General features: G+C 38.2%; 1 long non-coding RNA gene and 1 pseudogene across 1 annotated transcript in view; one reads left to right on the forward strand and one right to left on the reverse strand.

The window, feature by feature from the left end:
- Positions 1–20,992, forward strand: part of LOC141423126 (uncharacterized) — an 89,148-nt gene that overhangs the window by 54,617 nt on the left and 13,539 nt on the right. The gene's annotated exons all lie outside the window — the stretch shown is intronic.
- LOC109674378 (double homeobox protein A-like) lies at positions 7,136–7,683 on the reverse strand (annotated as a pseudogene).

Genomic DNA, 20,992 nt, shown 5'->3' on the forward strand with positions numbered 1-20,992 from the left:
ACTCTTGACAAGAAGATAAGCATCTTTAAATAAGTCTTTCAAGCACCATCCAGCAGGGTTCAAATGAATTGGGATGAAGGACCAGGCAGATCTCAGTACCCAGCAGAAGAGCAGCAGACTAAGGTGGAGACTCTTCATATAATAAAGCTAAGATCCAGTTACAGAAAGAAGATAAATCATTGATAGAAAGGCAGTATGTCAAAGTGGTCAGGGTGCTGGCTATGGAGTCAGAAATGGAGGTGTGAAGGTTGACTACATAGGCAACAGGGTAGATTGATGGTAAAAAGAATGGCTTCGATTCTCTACATTTTCCTATATTTTTTATCCCTTCTAAAATAACTTTGCAGGTCTTTGAATCAAGAGGAGGCATCTATTTTTCCAACTTTTGAATCTAGGCTTGCCTGAACTATACTGTGGGCATAAGAATGGGACAGAATTGTGATGCCATGCCAGTGCTAGCCAAAAGCTCAAGAAGTACTTTGCTAGCAGAGTGGCTCAAGTAAGTGGTAGAGCACTTGCTTACCAAGCATGAGGCCCTGAGTTCAAACCCCAGTACTGAGGAAAAGAAAAAGAGCATGTCTGAGCTTCCTGTCTTGGAAGCCAATCTAGCTGCCATGTAAATCAGCTTGCATTCGCCTACAAGAACATAGATGAGTCAGTCTAATTGCATCACTTGAGTCCCAAGACATGTGAAAGAGCCCAGCTGATACAGAAAATGTGGTATGTATTTTGACAATAGACGCTATAGACAGCTCATTCAAGACCAGAACCACCCATCTGAGCTCAACCCAAACAGCGATCATGAGCCAAATAAATGGTTTTGTTTTAATTCAATTCACTAGGTTTGGGGTGACTTGTTATATACCAATAGGTAACTGATACAGTGATCCTAGGAAGTTAACTAGCTATTTTGTGCCTCAGTTTCTCCTAAGTAAAAATTCAGTGCCTGCCTCAAAGAATTATTTGTAAGAATCTACTGAATTCATGCTTAAAAGCATTACAAATGCTGTTTGGGAATTTCTAAAGACTCAATAATTGTTCTTGTGGCCATTATTACCAGCTTGGGCATAAGCAGAATATGGTGTGGTGACACAAGGGGGTCCTTAATCCTTCTCCCCCCATGCATTATCCTAAGATCTGGTAGGAAAGTAGCTTAGCAAATGCATCTTTGGGTAACAGGCAAGGGGAGAAAGCCAGCCTGCCTTTGTATTGAGTAACTATCTTCTTATTTATAAGGTTTGTGAATATGGGTTTTCAATATTTCAAGTTTTCTGGAAACTGGGATTGCTTGTTTTAAGGATCATAGGAACCCCAGCTCTCTGTGAGGCAGTGAAAACTTATTTTTAAAAAATGAATCTGAAGGTTGTTTAGGTACTAATTGCACTCAGACTATTTTTAATAAACCATTTTGGTTCAGTGTATGATTTTCCATCTGCTGATAGCTCTGCACAGGTATAATGAATTACAGTTCATCTTTCCAGACTAAAGTATTATCCATCTCTCACAGAATGGGTTTTAATCCCAAGCAAGAAATTAATTGTCATAGCCTAGTAATTACCAAGCAGGATGAGATTTCATAAAAATTAGTTTTGGATAGAACCACGACTCCATCCAATTTTGAAATTCTTTTTTGGCCTTCATCTCTGATTTATAAGCCAACTGTAAATGGCTGCAGCAGAATTTGGTGCCAGCCCTGTCCAAGTAAAATCTTACCCTCCATTTGGGTAATTAATGGAGGCCACTACCATTCAGGTCTGTGTGAGGCTTCTTTGTCACCAATTGCTTACAGTGATTGAAATTGAGACTTTCGGTTGGAGAACTTGAAACCAATTCAGTAACCTTAACATTGTCATTACTGTTTGTAAAACTTAAGTCATTTGAACTTGCCAAATATATTATCAAGTGCTAAGGGATGTCGAGGTCAGCAAGGTAGCCAAGGATGAAAGATTGGCAATAGATTCAGAAGAATCAAGATGTGGTTTCTAACAGCGGAATTTCTGCATGCTCTTAGGCAAGTGCTGTTATGTGGCCAAGTTGTTTCTTTCCCATTCAGAAAGGCAAACTCTGACAGTTGGATTAGTCTTTTCCATTAGAATAGCTACTCAGAAAAATTTTAAAAGTTCAAAACTTCTATTGTACAAAAATATTCACTGAGGTATTTTTCAGAAAATGCATGTGAATGGATATATGCTTGATTTGGTAGGTCTGAAGTAAGTATCTAGAATCTGAATTTTTAACAGGGTCACTCTTGTTGATTGAAATGTCATGTACTGCATGACTGTGGATAGTGTACAGCTGTACAATGGAACATTATTCAGATAGGAAAATTTGACACATACTGCAATACAGATGAATCTTGAAGACATTGTGCAAAGTGAAAGAAGTCAAACACAAAAGGGCAATTATTGCATCATTCCACTCATATGAGGTACCTTGGGTAATTAAGTTCACACTTGGTTAAGATGCAGTTGTCTGCATTTCTTCACTGTAAAATTACCAATTGTCCTTTTGTAATTAAGAAGTCTGTGACAGATGTAGTTTGCAAATATTTTCTCCCCTCCTATAGGTTGTCTCTTTACTCTGTTGATTGATTCCTTTGCTGCAGAGAAGCTTTTTGCTTTGATGCATTCCTATTGTCTATTTTTGCTTTTGTTTCTGGTGCTTTGACATCCTATCTAAACACATTTGTCCATACCACTGTCTTAAGGCATTTCTCCTGTATTCTCCCAGCACTTTCATGTGTAACATTTAATATCTAACATTTGAGTTGATGGTTGTATATGCTGAGAGACAGGGTCCTAGCTTCATTCTTCTGCATGTAAACTTCAACTTTTATCAGAAAGGCTACCTTTATTAAGGAAATGCAAATCAAAACCACACTAAGATTCCATCTCACTCCTGTTAGAATTGCCATCATTAGAAACACCACCAACAACAAGTGTTGGCAAGGATGTGGGGAAAAAGGAACCTTTATACACTGCTGGTGGGAATACAAGCAAGTACAACCACTCTGGAAAGAAATTTGGAGGCTTCTTAAAAATCTAAACATAGATCTGCCATATGATCCAGCAATACCACTCCTGGGGATATACCCAAAGGAATGCAACACAGGTTACTCCAAAGGCACTTGTGCACCCATGTTTATTGCAGTGCTATTCACAATAGCCAAGTTATGGAAACAGCCAAGATGCCCCACTATTGATGAATGGGTTAATAAAATGTGGTATTTATACACAATGGAATACTACTCAGCCATGAAGAAGAATGAAATCTTATCATTTGCAGGTAAATGGATGGAACTGGAGAACATCATCCTGAGTGAGGTTAGCCAGGCTCAGAAGACCAAAAATCGTATGTTCTCCCTCATATGCGGTCTTTAAATCAAGGGCAAACACAAGAGGATTGGACTTTGATCACATGATAGGCAAGAGCACACAAGGGAGGTATGAGGATAGGCAAGAAACCCAAAAAAAAACAAGATAGCATTTGATGTCCTCAACGCAAAGGAACTAATGCAGAAACTTTAAAGTGACAGAGACCAATAGGAGAAGGGGACCAGGAACTAGAGAAAAAGTTAGATCAAAAAGAATTAACCTAAAAGGTAACACACATGCACAGGAAATTAATGTGGGTCAACTCCCTGTATAGCTATCCTTATCTCAACTAGCAAAAACCCTTGTTCCTTCCTATTATTGCTTATACTCTCTTTACAACAAAATTAGAGATAAGGGCAAAATAGTTTCTGCCTGGTAGCGAGGGGGTGGGGGGGGAGAAGGAGGAAGCAGAGTGGGGGGGAGGAAGGGAGAGACCCTGGGGGGGAAGGGGGGAGAAATGACCCAAACATTGTATGCACATATGAATAAGAGAAATTAAAAAAAACCAAAAAACAAAAAAGGCTACCTTTCCCAATGTGTGTTCTTAGCATCTTCGTTGAAAATCAGTTCACTATAGATGTGTGGCTTACTTTTAGGCTCTCTGTTCTGTTCCACTGGTCCATATATCTGTTTTAATGCCCAAACCATGCTGTTTCGATTACTATAACTTTGTAATACATTTTGAATTCAAGTAGTGTAATGCTTCCTGATTTGCTCTTTTTTCTTTGCCTACTTGAGTTGGGTTTTTTTGTTGTTGTTGTTGCTGTTGGTCCATACAAATTTTAGTATTATTTTATCTATTTCTGTGAAGAATGTCATTGTATGTTCTTAGTAGTCATATTGAATCTGCAGATCACTTTGAGTAGCATGGAAATTTTAACAGTGTTGATTCTTCCAATTCATGAAAAGGGAATATCATTCCATTTTTGTGTCCTTTTCAATTTCTTTCAAAGTTTTATCATGTGCTCAAAGTCCAATCCCCTTGTTGTGTTTGCCCTTGATCTAATGTCCACATATGAGGGAGAACATATGATTTTTGGTCTTTTGGGCCAGGCTAACCTCACTCAGAATGATGTTCTCCAGTTCCATCCATTTACCAGCAAATGATAATATTTCGTTCTTCTTCATGGCTGCATAAAATTCCATTGTGTATAGATACCACGTTTTCTTGATCCATTCGTCAGTAGTGGGGCATCTTGGCTGTTTCCATAACTTGGCTATTGTGAATAGTGCTGCAATAAATGTGGGTGTGCAGGTGCCTCTGGAGTAACCTGTGTCACATTCTTTTGGGTATATCCCCAAGAGTGGTAAAAGCGAGAGCACACAAAGGAGGTTTGAGGATAAGTAAGACACCTAAAAAATTAGATAGCATTTGTTGCTCTCAATGCAGAGAAACTAAAGCAGATACCTTAAAAGCAACTGAGGCCAATAGGAGAAGGGGACCAGGAACTAGAGAAAAGGTTTGATCAAAAAGAATTAACTTAGAAGGTAACACACATGCACAGGAAATGTGAGTCAACTCCCTGTATAGCTATCCTTATCTCAACCAGCAAAAACCCTTGTTCCTTTTTTTTATTATTGCTTATACTCTCTCTTCAACAAAATTAGAGATAAGGGCAAAATAGTTTCTGCTGGGTATTGAGGGGGTGGGAGGGAGAGGGAGGGGGTGGAGTTGGTGGTAAGGGAGGGGGTGGGGGCAGGGGGGAGAAATGACCCAAGCATTGTATGCACATATGAATAATAAAACAATAAAAATTTTTAAAAAGTTTTAATAGTTTTTTTTATTATGGAGAACTTTTAGCTCTTTGGCTAAATCCATTCTTCAGTATTTCATATTCTTGTAGTTACTATAAATGGGATTACTTTCTTGATTTCTTGGGTTAACATTTGGAATATATAAGGGGCTCATACAATTCAACAGTGAAAAAATAAAAACATAGTTTAATTAAAAATGGGCATTAGATCTAAATTGAAAGTTTTCACAAGAAGACATGCGAGAGACCAAGAAGTATATGAATAAAATGGTCAATATCACTAGTCAGCAGGGAAATGCAAATAAAAATCACACCGAAACAATCACTTCAGTCCAGTTCACATGAGTATTTTCCAAAAAATAAAAGATAACCAGTGCTGGCAATTTGGAGAAAAGGAAGTCCTTATACCCTGTTGGTAGGAATGTAAACTAGTATAATCATTATGGAAAACAGTATGGACATCCCTTAAAAACTAAAACTAGAATGCCAGATAATCCAGCTATTCTACTACTGAATATATTTCCAAAGAAAAGAAAATCACTATGTTGAGTAGACATCTGCACTCCTATTTTATTTCAGCACTATTCACAATAGCCAAGAAATAAAATCAACCTACATGCCCAGTAACTGATGGATGGATAAAGAAAATGCAGCATATTCCACACTATGGAATACTATTCAGCCATAAAGATATAAAATCCTGTCATTTGCAACAACATGGATGGAATTAGAGGTGAAATTAGAGTGGAATTAGAATGAAATAAGGCAGGCACAAAAAGACAAATGCCACATAGTTGCATTCATATGTGGAATCTAAATAAAAGTTGATATAATAGAAATCAAGAGTAGAATAGTGCTCACTAGAGGCTGGGGAGAGCAGAGGGAGGGGGTATGGAGAGTGGAGTATGAGAAACCTATGAGAACGTGACATAAGCACGGCTATGTCAAATAATCTGCAGGCTGGGTTGGCACAGCCCCAGCTGCAGAAGGGGGTGAGGGTAAAATGCAGCACAGCTGCTTTTCCTAAGATGGTTACGTCCAGAGAGTAGCAATCGCAGGTTCCTCCTGTTCCCAATAACTATAGTGTCATGCCCCTGAGAACTGCTGCTCTACTTCTTTGTTTGCCACTGTATATAAGAAATTCTCTGGAGGTGGACGAGATTGTTGTGTCTCCACCAGAGCACCCAGCCAACCTGACCCCAGCTTTCTGCATGTCCATCTTCTGTCTTTAGTCCTTTCTTAATCTCCCGTCACTTCCAGTTAGGTTTCTAGAAGAAGTTCATGCAGGCTTCAAGAGGGGGGATGTGGAAATGTTGGTTAATGGGTAATAACTTACAGTTGGAAAGGAGAAATAAATTCTGGCATTTTATTGCACAGGAGGGTGATTATAGATGATGGCAATGTACTGTGTATTTCAAAGAAGCTAGAAGAAAGAATGTTGAATATTTTCACCACAAAGAAGTGATAATTTTTTAAGGAGATAGATATGCACACCCTAATTTGAACAATACCCCAAAAATATATGCAATTTTTATGTGTTAATTATAAAAAGCAGTATGTGTGAAGAGATTCTTTGAGATGATGTATATATCTTGTTCTTCATTAAAATTTTGCTCTAAGATTTTAATGTCAATCGATGATTTTTTTCCTTTCTCAATCATTAATGTAATTACTGAAAAATGATCATTAGTAAGTGTGCTTTCATCCTTTCAAGGCTTGCTAAAGATTGAAGCCAGGCTGGATGAATAGAGCGTTGTGGTGCCTTTTGTTTCTGTTCTGCCTCCTGAAGTCCTATTTAGCATCTTATATCATCTCCAAGAAGACTTACTGTGCAGCCTCAGCAGAGGGGTAAATTCCCAGGAAGACTATGGCCTGAGTTGATGATATCAAATGCTCTGAATTTGTCTCTGTGTCCACCATGCTGTTGCTTCAGAGAAGTAAGAGTTCCTGGTGAAGATGGTGCTAATTTATGTGCCTTCTGTGCCTTGAACTTGTATGTCAGAGAGCTTATCCCTGGTCTTCTTCTGAGGACTTATCAGGTTCTCTTTTTCTCTGGAAGTGGAATTTATATCTTTAATTTTGAAACCAAGTTTGGTCTCTTGATTCAGGAATGCTAGTTTCTTTAGCAAGTTGTTCTTTGGAATCAATCTCAGGGTAAGAGTTTTCATAAATGCCTTAATGAAGGTGTGTAATAAAAGGAGCTATAGCTGATAGGACACCATCTGACATCTCTACTTTGACTCTGTTCTTGAAGGTTATCCTGTTCATGGCCTTGGTTTGATTCTAAAGTGTCCTTAAGTTCTGGTCTTTTCTGGAATTTGATGCCTAGTTTTTCAATTCTAAAACCAAATGTTGATTCTTGAGTCTTCAGTGTTGATTTCCCAAGCAAGTTTTCATTTGGTAGTATAACTGGATTAAGGTTTTTGGTTGAAAGTGTCAGTGAAAATTTTCAGTTGCTCTTCTGTAAATTTGATGTGACTGTGCCTATGGCTTTTTGGCACAGACTTGTTGGAAGAATTGTCTTGGGCCAAGTTGGAAGATGTCCAAGCATCCATCCTTATTGGTTTCCCACATCATTATGTGTTTCTTTTCATTAAATATAATCTTTTCTGTCATTTCTTAGAATTTTTGAACAGGAAGGAACACAGTGATTCATCTCCATAATTAGTTTTGCCAGCAATTTAGTTTCTAAGTATTTTACCTTCTCTCTCTCTCTCTCTTGCTCTCTCTCATACTAGGGGTTGAACTCAGGGCCTCATGTCTGCTAGGCAGGTGTTCCACCTCTTCAGCCATGCCACCAACCATTTTTGCTTTGGTTATTTTTGAGACAGGGCCTTGCTTTGTACCAGAACTGGCCTGGACTGTGAACCTCCTATTGTGCTTCCCTATGTAGCTAGAATATCAAATACGTACCACTGTGTTCAGTCATTGATTGAGATGGGGCCTTACAAACTTTTTGCCTAGGCTGGCCACAAAACATGATCCTTCCAGTATCCACCTCCCAAGTAGCCAGGATTATAGGCTTGAGCCACCACACCTGGCCATACCTCTTCTTTTTTCTGTATTTTTCTTATCCAAACAGTTATCTCTCCCCATACCTGTTTTGTTAGTTAGCTTTGTGTCACTGTGATAAAGTACCTAATAGAATCAACTTTAAGAAGGAATTTATTTTTTGGCTCATGGTTTCAGTGGTTCCAGTTCATAGATCAATTGTCCTCAGTTGATTTTAGGTCTGTGACAAGGCAGCACATCTTGGTAGGGGCACATGTTGTTGGAGGCTGCTCACCTTATCGTATACCAGAAGCAAAAGAGAAAGACAGGAAAGGGCTAGGGTCCCAATATTCCCTTCAAGGACACATCCCTCATGATCTAACTTCCTTATGCTAGGCCCTTCACCCTCACCTCGTAAAGATCCCAATAGCTCCATAGGCTGAGGACCAAGCCTTTAACACATAGGCCTTTGGGGGACATTCAAAATTCAAACTACAACACCTGTGTAATGTAGACAGATTTGGGGTTTGGTAGTCTTGGATTCCAAAGTCCTGCCACTTTCAAGTTGTTATTTGAAAAAATAACATACCTAAGGATATATAAAGATGTGCTACAAAATTCACCACTTAAGTTACATAATTCAATACATTTTCAGTATATTTGCAGAGTTGTGCAACCTTCACCACTGACTTTAGACCTTTTTCATCACCACAAAAGGAAACTCCACATCCATTTGTAGTAATTCTTCATTCCCTGCTACCCTTTGGAAATCACTGGTATTTTCTGCCTTTCTGGATTTGCCTACCGAATGGAAGAAAATATTTGCAAATCTCTTATATGACAAGGGACCTATATTCAAAATATATAAAGATCTGTTAAGCTCAACAATACAAAAATGAAAGCTTGCTCAATTTAAAAGTGAGCAAAGGTACCTAAAAATGCTCCACAGTACTAGTCACTAGGAACATGCAATTAAAATTCCATTGAGATCTGTCTCCATATCTATAGGACAGCTATTATATTTAGAAAACAGACAATAGCAAATTCTAGCAAATATGTAGAGAATTGCAGCCCTCAGGTATCGCTAATGAGATTGTGAAGTGCTACAACTTTGGAAAAGAGTTTGAAAGTTCGTCGAAATGTTAAACATAGATGTTAAACATAGAATTATCAGGTGGCCCAGTGTTTCCATTCTTAGGAATCAAAAGAAATTTAAAAAAACCATATGCCCAGTACACATAAAAACCGTATGTGAATGTTCATAGCAGGATTTTTCATAAAAGCCAAAAAGTGGAAACAACCCGAACGCTCATCAGTGATGAATGGGTTTTGAAACTAGGGTGTATTAATGCAATGAAGTATTATTTGGCAATAAGAAGAAATGAAGTACTGATGCATGCTACAACATTGAAAACATTGTAAGTGAATGAAGCCAGGCATGAAACACTACCTGCTGTAAAACTGCAAGGTGTTTGGTTTGGGGATGCAAACTTTCTTTTTCTGTAAGAGGAGAACAATAATGCCTATCTTGAAGGATTGTTATAATATAAACAAATGTATGCAAGGTGCCTGGTGGGATGACTGGCACAGGATAGCATGTGAGTAGAGACGATAATGTTGCTGTCATCCTCTGACACTGAATTAGTTAGAGCAGATGTTATGAAAAGACATTTTGACAGCTTGATTTTCAGCTCCAAGGAATTCCACAGTTGGCTAAAATTCTGGGACACATCTGAACCAAAACTGTGAGTTTAACCACTGTTGGTTGGATAGATAAATACTTCTGATTTCTTGATCCAAGTCCTTTGCTTCAGCTCTCATGAAATTTCACACATCCTCCCCCATGGAGTATGCCAGCCACTACCAGCCTGATTTGCAAAAATGCTTTTTGAGCAGTGAAGTAATATAATATTCTCAGAAGATTTAAACCTGGTCTTCTGGGAAACCCAGTTTTCAGTTTCTTTCTTCCCCTGGCATTTTGTTCAATGTAACCTTCCTATCTCTTCACCCAGAATTAAACAGCACAATTTTATGGAGCAATTAACCTGTGGAAGACCTCACAGAGAAAAAGTTTGTGAGCCAAGGCAATAGAGTCCTTCTTGCCGTGGTAACTTAATCCTTAGAAGACAATATCCTTAAAAGACAATCCAGTTTTGCTTTTCTTGGGATCTGATTGAAGTAGAAACTTTAATGGGCTTTCTGTGTTAATATGGGCCTCTTGGAGTATTAAATATCTATGTAAACAAGTACACAGCACTCAGGGACATGGTGTAGGCATACACAAAGTTAAGCTTCCTAACTCTGATCTAGGGCACTTAAGAATGGTTATTCTCCAACTGGAGGGAGGAAAAAAGTTGAAAGGTAAAGAAAATAATCCTTTATCCCAAAGTTAAACAGGATTATGCGAAGGAGAGTTGGAGTGTTGATAAGAGCCCCAGGTTTGAGAAAGCTCTAAGCCTACCTCACTGTGCAATCTTGGATGAGTCTCTTCATGCTTGTTCTCCACTTCCTTATTAAGGATTTCAGCTTTGTTATCTCCAAGCTTTTTCTGTTTCTAGTTTTTCTGTTCTTATACTGTGATTCAAAAATTTGTAATAATAACCTCTTGGAAGAGTAGATTATAGCTGTGAAAGTGTGTTCACATTCTTGATTTCATTTGTTTGCAGCTCCAAATTTATGATGTCATCAGAGCTTGAATGTTTCATCATGTGAGAAACAAGAAAGACATTGAGAAATGAGGGATTTGCCCAAAGTTCCAGTGAGGAAATGGAAGAGCAGTGACCAGATAGTCAGGTAGTCAAGTCAATTCTAAGACACAAATAATCAACAACATTTGCAGTTAAGACCCTTGATGTTTGCTTCTTCCTTTCCCCCAGAACTTTTAAAAATTATTATTGTGTATTAATTGTACAAATTAACAAGTTTTATTGATACATTTCCATACACACAGATATTGTGATTTGATCATGTCTATCCTCCTTTCTATCCTCTCTTTTCCTTTTTTCTCTGCCTTCTCCCTCCCTTGTCCCCTCCCCTTTCTCTATAGTCCCTCTTCTACTTTCAGGTCTTTTTTAAAAGTTTTCACATATGAGAGAAAAAAATGATACTTGTTTTTCTGTGTCTTATTTTGTTTAATGTGATATTCTCCAGTTTCATTCATTTTCCTGCAAATGACAGGATTTTTTCATTTTTATGGCTTAATTATCCTCCACTGGGTATATATAATCACATTTTCTTTATCCGTTCATTTGTTGACTGGCACCTAGGTTGATCGCATTACTTGGCTATTGTGAAAATGCTGCAGATATCAAGGGTGTGTTAAGTATCTCTATTGTGTGATTTCATTTCCTGTGGGTAAATACACAGGAGTGGTATAGCTAGATCATATGGTTGTTTTGTTTTTTGAGACAGGGTCTCTCTATGTAGCCAAGGCTGACCTTGAACTCTTGATCTTCCTACCTCAACCTCCCAAGTGCTGGATTTATTGGCCTGAGACATCAGGCCCAGCTTGGTAGTTCTACTTTTAGTTTATTTAGGAACCTCCACATGACTTTCTAACTTACAGTCTCACTAACAGTGTATAGGGTTCATTTATCTCCACATCATTTGTTCTTGTTGTTTTTCTGATAATAGCTATTCTGACTGGTGAGATGGAATCTCAGTGTAGCTTTGGTTTGCATTTTCCTGGTGGGTAAGGATGTTGAGCATTTCTCATATTTTTATTGGCTACTTATATTTCTTCTTTTGAGAAGTGTTTGTTCATTTGCCTATTTAAAAAATTGGATTTTAAAAATCATTTTGCTGTTAAGTTTCTGTTGTTGTTGCTGCCTTCCTTAATTCACTTAGCTATTTATTCATATCCTCTTTTAATTAATTAATTGATCCTTTAGAGAATTGTTTTTTTTTGTGGTGCTGGGATTTGAACTCAGGGCCTCATGCTTGCTAGACAGGCACTCTATCACTTGAGCTACTCTGCTAGCTCCTAATTTATCTTTTAAATGTCATTCTTTTGGGTTCTTTGTCCAGCTTTTCATCCACTTTGATATCTTTGTAATCTATTATTAGAGAGTTATTAACTTTAGGAAGTGTAAGGTTGCCTTATTTTTCAAATTTCTTGTTTCTATGTTGAGATTTGTATATCTGTTGGTATGGGTATCTCTTGTTATTATCATTGCTGATATAGATGGGATTGTTTTCTTAATTCTCCTTTCAGAAAGTTCATTTTTGATGTATATAAACACCACTGATGTGTATGTTGATTTTGTATACTGCAACTTTACTGAATTTTATCAATTCTAACCGCTTTTTAAAAATGAAGTATTTAGCATTTTCTGCATATATGATCATGCACATTTGCTAACAAAGATAATTCTTCCCTTCCAATTAGAACATCTTTTATTTATCTTTCTTAATTGATAGCTCTGGCTAGGATTTCCATTATTAACCTGAGTGGAAGTGGAGTGAGTGGATATCTTTGTCTTGTTCCTGAGCTTAAAAGAAATGCTTTAAGGTTTTTACAGTTAAGTATGATTTCAGCTCTGAGTTCATCATTAATTGCTTTTAATACATTGAGCTACATTCCTTCTATACTTAGTTGCTGGGCATTTTGTCATGAAAAGGTATTGAATTTTGTCAAATGCTTTTCTGTATCTGTGGAGATGATCATGTGATTTTTTTCTTTCTTTTTGTTAGTGTGGTGTATCATATTTATTGATTTGCATATGTTGAAATATCCTTGCACTCAAGACATAAATAACATCCAATCATGGCTTATGATTTTTTTGCTGTACTATTGCATTTGCATTTGGTTTGCTAGTATTTGTGTGTGTGTGTGTGTGCGTGCACATGTGTGTTCTTTGCTCATGACATCATCCTCCACTTCCCAGGATCTTTGTTTTCCCAAACCGGGGACAGCTGCTTCCTCTGAAATAAAGCTTTTGTAGTCATGTGAGTTTCTTCTGCTGCACCTTAAAATAAGAAACCTTTAAGTCTTTATAGACACCATTTCTGTGCCTATGCCCTTTTTTTTATGAGACAAGGTCTCACTGCATAGCCCAAACTAGACTTGTACTCATGATCCTCCCGCCTCCACTTCCTAAGTGCTGGAATTAACCACCTATGGCTTTCACCACCACACCTAGCCAGGCTGGACTTACCTATTTACAATACCAATAAGACCTAACCACAAAGATAAAGTTCTTTCATTTTAATCCTTTTAATAGTCTGCAAATGTGTGACTAAGTTCTGAGGACTGAGGGAACTGAATCTGAACCTCAGGCCTTTGCTGATCCTGAAGACACTGGCCTGAATACTTCCCAGAATGGCTCCCTCCTTTCCTTCACTTTTTTTTCTTTGCCTTCCTCCTACCTGATTTTTTAAGGTAACCTATGAACTACCTGCCAAGATACAGACAGAAGCCTTTGTTGACTCTGATGTTCTCTGGTTTTATGATGGTTACTTCTAGGTCCATTTCCTATGACACAAAACCCTGCCCACATCAACTGCCATTAAAGCTGGACCTTAGGATAAACCAGAGACCTTGGAGGCTGAGCAGTTCCTCTTTCTTGGCAGTGTAGGCCTGGTCCATCTAGGGGGCGTTGTTGGCCCCAATTGTGTAATCTTACAGGGTACCTTGTTCTTATGTGTGGGTCATTTCCCTCTCTTTCTAGTATTTACTAGCCCAAGCATTGTCTGAGGCAGGAGGCCTGGAACTCCAAGTGGGCTTGGAAATAGAATTTAGGGAGCCTGTGGACTTGAACAGGAAAGAATAAAGTCTTAATTTTCATGGACTTGTGGTTGAAATTTAGTATTTCCTTCCATTAGTCAACATACTTTAATGAAATTAACAGTCACTATGACCTTTGTCACCAACAGAATCCAGATATTTTCATGTCATATGCCAGTGACGGACTGTCATAATGACTTCAAAATTATAGTCATTATTAGACTCAGAGTCTTATATTAATGCAGAGTCACTCAGAACCTGATCCATGGACCATGTCTATGGTCTATAGTGCCTATATTAATACAGGTTCATGGGTAGTAAGTACAGGCACTGAGAATATTTGGAAAATTTCCAAATTATTTAATAAAATAATTTAATGTGTTTTGTATCAAGTAATTAAAAATTGGGATTTATGTTCCATATTCTCTTTCATGTCATATTTTCATTTTATAAAAGTTGTCATTTCAAGATCAGTTGGAAAAATAAACTGGACTTTCCCCTCAGACAGTTTGAAAAGCACCCATTTAATGTGGTTAACAAGGAAGAAAACATTTTTAAAATATTTTGATAACTGTATCTTGACATAATTGGCTTCTTTTGTATTCCTACAAGAGCCTAAGGAAGCATGATTCTGAAACAGTCAGCTGGTCAACTTCACCAGACTGCCAAAAGAGTTCAGGCATACATAACAAGGTTGACATTAACTCTAGCAGAGTTTCTGTCTGATACCTACACATTGGAATTGTCTTGTTGACACGGATCCCATTCCCAGAGACAATGGCTTGATAATTCTGAGAAGCAGGATTGTTTTTTCCTTTTCACTTTTTAAAAATTTATAAAATGATCACTATGTTTTGGCACACTGCTCCACGGGTCTTCATAAATGCATTCACCCACGTTTCTACCTCCAAAGTTGTGATATAGAACAGTTCCATTGTACACAAAACTTCCTCCTGCTGGACCATTCTGTTCAAATTTCCCCAAACCTCGGACCCTGAAACCACTGATTCTTTTCTTTTGGTCTTTCAGTTCAGGTAATTTCTGTTGTTTTATCTTCAAGTTAACAGATTGTTTCCTCATCTGCATTGAGTCTGCTGATGAACCAGTCAAAGGATTCTTCACCTCTGTTACTGGAATTCTTGTAACTAGCATTTCCATTTTGTTTTATTTCTATACTTTTCATCTCTGTGGAAAGTTCATATCTGGTCTGCATGTAATACAATTTTTTCATTAGAAAAGTTGTTACTTTAGATTCTGTCTGATAGTTTCAATATTTGTGTCATGCCTAACAATGATCATATTGATTGTTTTGTTTCTTGGCAGAGTGTTTTTTCTTCTTGCCTTTTATATACACTTGATTTTTTTTGTTGTTGTTAAAAGCACCCAGACTTTTAAAGCAGGATTGGTTGAAGCAAAAGGTTTCATACTGAGAATAAAAAGGTTGTCTGAGCAAGGGCTCTAGGACATCAAAGAGACTTCCTCCTACATCTTACATCTCCTCTCAGTCCCATGGCTTGAGTGAAGGGCCTTCTCTGTGATCTCCTGGCCATGATGGGATGCCTGTTTGTCCAGAGGTTGTTCACATCCTTGCCTTAGTGCTTTGATTTCTAGTCCAGCCACAATTACTTCCTAGATCTGTAGAAAAGTCTTCTAGCTCCGTGGACTTGTTGCTGCTATATTCTTTCTTATAATTTCCTAAAATCTGTGCTTGCCTGAGTTCTATCCAGCTGACGCCCAACTTTCTCAAAAAAGATCAAGAAGAATGTGCTCGTCCTACACAAATCTCATCATTCTCTGAGCTTTTTTCTAGCCATGACCTGGCAGGTGGACAGAAGAGTGACTGGAAGTAGAGCCAGGTGATAGAGTCAAGCTCCAGCCATACTAGTTGGGGTCAGAACAATTATAGCCAGTTTAGTGAAGGAAATGCATTACTAAGCAACGTCAAACTGTGCCAAGACTTACACAGTACCCAGGTCAAAGAAGTCATTTGATTTATTTGTGTTATGTTAACACACTGCTGCACAGTGAGTCAAATACACGTTAGGCAAGCAAGTTTCTGGAAAGGTAGAAGAGGTAGAAGTAACAAAAGCAGAGATACTTTACTTGGAAAGTTCTGTAGTTAAATTTGTGTTCAACATAGGAAAAGTAAAAAAAAACCTTTCCCTTATTATAAGTATTTTATGTGTGTGTGTCTAATTACTGATGACTGTGATCTTGGTCAAGTTACTTTATGTCTTACCTGCAAAATCTCATAGGATTCAGTGAAGATTAAATGAGTTAATATTGGTAAAATGTATAGAATAGAGCCTAGTACTATATATGTCCTTGCTAAAAGCAGGGAGTTAGAATGCATCTTGTGAAGGAAGGGCATATCTCCTTTTCCTTCTCTTCTGATGGGTTTTGCCCACCATTACTACTGCCCATATGTTATCAGAGGCAGAGCTGTTCATCTGAGTGTGCAGTTTGCCGATATGATTGGACTATATCTCTTTGTTGGTTATAATCCCTGGATTCAATGTCTCTTTTTCTGGCCCCCTCTTCTGCCCATTTGGTGGGCCTCCCTCTCTTTAGTCATCACAAGCATAGGTGCGAATGTTGCTCTTTGCTTTCACTTAGATTTGCATTCACCACACAGTTTTGGTGGTCTCTGGTAATTAATATCCAATCACTTTTCCCCACTGCAGAGCTTGATTGGTTGTCTTCTGATGGTCAGATTGGCTTTTCCTAAACTCCAGCCTTATCTTTCCCTTGAAGAGGCAATGGAGATAGGCTCCTTATACATCTATCATTTGGTATCAGCGGCGTAGCATTTAGAACATGGTCAGTTAGCCTCAGGACAATCTGAAATTGGGGTCTGGATGAGAAGAAAACCTGTTGTAAATATCAAAGCACTGCCCCCAATCCACCCCATACCTTCCACTTCCACATCTCACTATACCATAATCACTCCAAGATCAGGCTGACTTGCAGAGTTCTAGGGGATTAAATAGCAATGTGACATCTTAAACTCAAAAATTAGCCCCCTGCTTAAATTCTATATTGGCTAAGCTTTCCTCCAAATTATAGAGTATTCTCCAGATCACCTCCCATTTCTGCTTCTTTTCACAATGATAACTACTCACCTTCCATAGTATGCAGCTGTGATCATTATTAAAAGAGGCAGCCAGGAGAAGTTTTTACTGTTCCTCTTCCTCCTTCTTTTCTTCTTACTCTGTCTCCTCTTTGTTCTCACCCTCCTTTCCTCTTACAGCACCAGCATCATGTTCCTTATCATTACTGTCACTAACATCAATCTGTGTGCCACAGACTAAACCTAAATTACTTCAGCTCATTCTCTCAGTGTCTGTTAAGACATATGCTATTATTACAATACTGTTCTCTTTCCTCATTAGAGAGGTTGTGCAGCCTCATGGTTAAGAGTTCAAGGCTCTGGAGTCAGAGGATTTGAATCAAATCTCACTCCAGTATTTATTATCTATGAGACCAGTTATTAAAACTCTTTAAGCTTTAATTCCCCCATCTATAAATAAGACAATACAGTGCCTACCATGTGCTTAAGAGTCATATTGAAAGTAGAAAAGAAAAAGGAAGAGCAGAAATGGCTAAATAATGATGATAGAAAGTCCTTACAGGTAAATGGTATGATTTCGCTATGAGTTGTGGGGGGAGTTAAAACAAATACGTGATTATAAGAGAGTTGGTTAAATTGGAAGAATTGAAACTTTGATCCAGAAGGTAATGGGAGGTGTATGGGTCATGATTTCCAGAGACTGGAAATCTGTGTTCTAAGATGGACACATATGTTAGTCAGCTTTCTATCACTGTTCCAAAATACTTGAGATAATCAACTTAGGAAGAGAGATGGTTTATTTTGGTTCATAATTTGGGGATTCTAGTCCCATGATTTTTTGGCTTATTACTTTGGGGTGGTGGTGAGGCAGCATATCATGGCAGAAATATGTGGCAGATTAAAACCACTCACCTCATGGCAAAGAAAAAAAGAACAAGGATGGAGCTGGGACTCCCACAATCCCCTTCCAGTGTATACCTGACCTAAAGATTTCTCACTAGGCACCCCCTTTTAAAGATCTAACCACCTCCCAATAACAACACCTTAGGGACCAAATCTTTAGCACATGGACCACTGGGACACATTCAATATCCAAACTATTTTTTTCTTTCTTTTTTTTATTATTCATACATGCATACAATGTTTGGGTCATTTCTCCACCCTTCCCCCACCCCCTCCCTTACCACCCCCCCCCCCGCTCCCTCCCTCTCCCCCCCACCCACTCGATACCCGGCAGAAACTATTTTGCCCTTATCTCTAATTTTGTTGAAGAGAGAGTATAAGCAATAATAAGAAGGAACAAGGGTTTTTGATGGTTGAGATAAGGATAGCTATGCAGGGAGTTGACTCGCATTGATTTCCTGTGCATGTGTGTTACCTTCTAAATTAATTCTTCTCAAACTAAACTTTTCTCTAGTTCCTGGTCCCCTTCTCCTATTGGCCTCTGTTGCTTTAAAGTATCTGCTTTAGTTTCTCCGCGCTGAGGGCAACAAATGCTATCTAGTTTTTTGGGTGTCTTACCTATCCTCATACCTCCCTTGTGTGCTCTCGCTTTTATCATGTGATCAAAGTCCAATCACCTTCTTGTGTTTGCCCTTGATCTAATGTCCGCATATGAGGGAGAACATACGATTTTTGGTCTTTTAGGCCAGGCTAACTTCAATCAGAATGATGTTCTCCAATTCCATCCATTTACCAGCAAATGATAACATTTCATTCTTCTTCACAGCTGCATAAAATTCCATTGTGTATAGATACCACATTTTCTTGATCCATTCATCAGTAGCGGGGCATCTTGGCTGTTTCCATAACTTGACTATTGTGAATAGTGCTGCAATAAACATGGGTGTGCAGGTGCCTCTGGAGTAACCTGTGTCACAGTCTTTTGGTTATATCCCCAGGAGTGGTATTGCTGGATCATATAGTAGATCAATGTTTAGCTTTTTAAGTAGCCTCCAAATTTTTTTCCAGAGTGGTTGTACTAGTTTACATACCCACCAGTAGTGTAAGAGGAATTCCTTTTTCCCCACATCTTCGCCAACACCTGTTGTTAGTGGTGTTGCTAATGATGGCTATTCTAACAGGGGTGAGGTGGAATCTTAGTGTGGTTTTAATTTGCATTTCCTTTATTGCTAGAGATGGTGAGCATTTTTTCATGTGTTTTTTGGCCATTTGAATTTCTTCTTTTGAGAAAGTTCTGTTTAGTTCACTTGCCCATTTCTTTATTGGTTCATTAGTTTTGGGAGAATTTAGTTTTTTAACTTCCCTATATATTCTGGTTATCAGTCCTTTGTCTGATGTGTAGCTAGCAAATATTTTCTTCCACTCTGTGGGTGTTCTCTTCAGTTTAGAGACCATTTCTTTTGTTGAGCAGAAGCTTTTTAGTTTTATAAAGTCCCATTTATCTATGCTATCTCTTAGTTACTGTGCTGCTGGGATTCCATTGAGAAAGTTCTTACCTATGCCTATTAATTCCAGGGTATTTCCTACTCTTTCCTGTATCAACTTTAGAGTTTGTGGCCTGATATTAAGATCCTTGATCCATTTTGAGTTAATATTGGTATAGGGTGCTATACATGGATCTAGTTTCAGTTTTTTGCAGACTGCTAACCAGTTTTCCCAGGAGTTTTTGTTGAAGAGGCTGTCTTTTCTCCATCACATATTTTTAGCACCTTTGTCAAAGACAAATTGGTTATAGTTGTGTGGATTCATATCGGGGTTCTCTATTCTGTTCCACTGGTCTTCATATCTGTTTTTGTGCCAGTACATGTTGTTTTTATTGTTATTGCTTTGTAATATAGTTTGAAGTTGGGTATCCAGCTCAATATCCAAACTATAGCAGCATATATCCTTGGCTGTGGGAATCTGGGAAAGGGGAGGGAGGCAACAGGAAACCTGGTTAAGCCAACTCTGCTGCTCAACTCTCCCCTTGGGGCACTCCTTGTTGGCCCTCTTACTGGCAATGTGTAGTGTTGGGAGCCTTGAGATAGAAATGGCTCCCCCCACCACAATAGCTGTGTCTCATTCTGCCTTCTGGGCTCTATTCAGTCAACTAGAAGTTTATTTCCCACATAGTCTTATATGTGGTCAAAGAGATATATTTGGAGGACAAAATGTAATCATCTCTTTTATTACTCATCCCTTCGTACACACATAACACACACACACACTCACAAAACTCACACACACACATATAGATTGCAAGATTTGCCATGTATAAAAGGGATCAATGCTTATTCTCCCAAAAATCTGATTAATGTTTTATGTATGAAAACTACACCACCTTGTAGACCCAGAAAATGATGACACCTCCACATCTGGAAATCTCAGTTTACAGATTGGCCTCCAAAAGGATGTTTCAGGTTTGATGATTAGAAACTCTCACTGAAAATTTTCTTATTAATAATTTTTTTGAGACAAGGTCTTGCTGTGAAGCCCAGGCTGCCCTCAAATTCATAATCCTACTTCTTCAGCCACATGAGTGCTGGGATTGCAGGTATGTGCCACCACACTGAGCACATTCTTAATAGAAGCTGTGTCCCCATAAAAGCCTCTATCACTCAAAGAGGCTGAAATGTGTATTTACAATAAAAACACAAAGTTACACTCTTTCATTGTTCATAAATGGAGTACTACATACTAATATTGAATATAATCAAGGCTTTTTGTTTTGTCTTGGATGTTGATAAGAAAACTTATTAGAGGAGGAAAGAAAGTCAATAAGGAATTTTATAGTCTTTGGACATAGCTAGACATCATTAAACATTTCCATTTTCTTGAAGTACAGCCCAAGTATTACTCATTTCAACCTTGGTTAAGGTTGTGTTTGGCTTATGTTTAGACCACAAAGGGTGGGAGAGAAAGCAAGAAAATACAAAGGAAGAGGAAAAAAAGTGAACATGGAGGAAGAGGGCATTTTTAAAGATGGATTTATAAATGAGAAATGTATTGCTTGATTTAAATTCTCTGAGCATGAGTGGGAAACAAGTTATATAAAGGTGAACATATTTAGAAATAAATACCAAGTTAGACAAATATTTGTACCAGCTTTCTTCTTGATTGTTTTCCATAACTGCAG

Source organism: Castor canadensis, chromosome 5, assembly GCF_047511655.1.
Source record: "Castor canadensis chromosome 5, mCasCan1.hap1v2, whole genome shotgun sequence".
NCBI classification, from domain to species: Eukaryota; Metazoa; Chordata; class Mammalia; order Rodentia; family Castoridae; genus Castor; species Castor canadensis.